Here is a 2,428-nt window from a genome sequence, read left to right on the forward strand (position 1 = left end):
GGAAATTTTAATTAAAATTGTAGATCTTATTTTATAAAATTTTCATGAGTGAAATTTAATTTTGGCAAAAAAATTTCAAAATTGGAACATTTTCAATAATTAGTTTGAAATTAAAATGTCTAAATATAATTACAAGTTGATACAAACATTTGAATTTTTTTTTAATTCAAAAAGGCCTTATCAAAGTAGTATTGTTTTTTTCAATTTTACAGAAATTATTAATAATTTAAAATATAAATTACACAAATCTCATAAAAAAATTTAAAAATTGCATCATTATAAAATATTATAAAAATAATAGTTTCATTAAATCATAAAATTCATAAATTAATTAATGAAAGCCCTAAAAAATCTAATAAATTTCTATCCATATAATATTACTAGTGGGATTGGATAAACCCAAAAGAAAAATATTCTAATGCAGTATAAAATAATTACATTTTACAGTAGCAAAAAATTAAAAATTTTCTTATCATTAATAATAAAACTTTATGGTAAAATTTTAAAATTTAAAATATAAAAAATATAATATTGTAGAACTAAAAATTCTGAATATGGAAATAATTTCTGCTCCAAGAAAAATAGAAATATAGCTGGAATTTCAGGTAAAAGTAAAGAGAAGAATAACATAAAGATCAAAGATAAACTTAAATTATCTAGTTGATCCTATCTCCATTGACAAAGAATCTAAGCTCAACGTAATGTCACCATATTTGAAAAGAATTATCTATTCAATTCAATTTACTTAAATTTTAAAAAATTTGTGTTTGGAAAGGGTGCAAAGCAACCGAGCAAACCCAGTTTTAGAAAGTTTAAATTTAATTGATTAAATATTAACAATTTGAATATTTATAATTTTTAAGAATGTAATTAAAATTTGCATATTAAATTTTAGAAAATTCAAATTTAACTTATAAAAATTTATTAAATATTTAACTCAACTTAATAAATATATTTACGAGTCAGTTTGCAAGTATGCTCATGAACTTAAAAATGAGTAGTGTTTACGAGACTTGAATTTGAAATATTGCCAAATTTAAAAGCAGTTCATTTATTAAATAAGTCTAAACATTAAACTCGATTTTAATTCATTTAAAAATTAAGTAGGGTTGAATCGAGTTTTTATTGAATTTTGTTAACTTTATTTATAATTAATTATCAATATCTAAAATAATAAATCTCTAATATCGATTTTTTTATTATCACAACACTATAAGAAAATTTAAAAATACCAATAAATTTTATCTCTAAAAAAAAGTAGTTGATATAATAAATTATGGACAGTTTACTAAATTTTTTAAAATATGGATCATTCCGTTATCAATATGAAATTTCATACCTATTTTTTAAAATATTTTTATATGTGAAAATTTCAAACTGAAGCATTCAATATTGGTCAACCCCTATATTTCTACTATAAGCTACTCTTATAATGCATGGTTCATCTTATATACTTAGCCTAAAATTCTTTCCTTGAAGAGTTTTCCCCATAACTCTAACGTTTATTTAGCTCATTCATGAGTTTCATCTATTAAGATAACCTCATTTATAGTAATATATGTACAGTAAAGACATTTCCAAGAAATTTATAAATTAATTAATTATTTCATAAAAACGGATAAATATAAATTTTATCAATAAAAATATAAACTTTATTATAAATTTACAAATATAAAGCGGACTGTATTTTCAATAAATAGGAAAAATCTCTTTTTTTTAAATGAGATTTGAGATTCTATTTTAATAAAAAAAAAAAAAATGCTTGTTCAGATTACTTTATCTCTTAATAAATATTAATATATTGTGGTGTCTTGTTCACACAATAAATTACTCTTTATTTATTTATTTTCATAAAAAATACGTGATTATTTATGATCGCTGTAATCTATATTCTTTTTCTTTTATTTTAAATATAATAAATACGAACTATTCGTCTCTTTAATAACATGCCATTATTTACTAAAGAAAAATTTTGATGTTTGACCTATACGCTCATTTTTCAAGAATCAAAATCAAGGTTGGTTAGGTAAAAGTTGGAAAACCCAACAAGGATATATCATATCTTGGAATTATTGTTAGGTAAATTTATGTACCATTTTTCTTGTTTGATACTAAAAGTTGGATTCTAAGGATTGAATTGTGCTGGATTACAAGAGACAAATTAAAATCCTGATAAGTTATCAACCATTATTAAAAAAAAAAAAAAAAAAAAAACTTAAGTTGAAATATAGCATTTGTTAACTATAATTAAATCATATAAATTAAATACTATGATAATGATTCGATATTTAGAAAAAAAAATCTTTAAAAAAGTATAACAATAATTAAATTAAAATAAATCAGTTTGATTCTTTTATAATTGATTATAAACACAGATTCAACATCTTTCACATCAATATTTACTTAAATTAATTTAAAATTTTCAAAT

The sequence above is a fragment of the Manihot esculenta genome, chromosome 6 (genome assembly GCF_001659605.2).
Source record: "Manihot esculenta cultivar AM560-2 chromosome 6, M.esculenta_v8, whole genome shotgun sequence".
NCBI classification, from domain to species: Eukaryota; Viridiplantae; Streptophyta; class Magnoliopsida; order Malpighiales; family Euphorbiaceae; genus Manihot; species Manihot esculenta.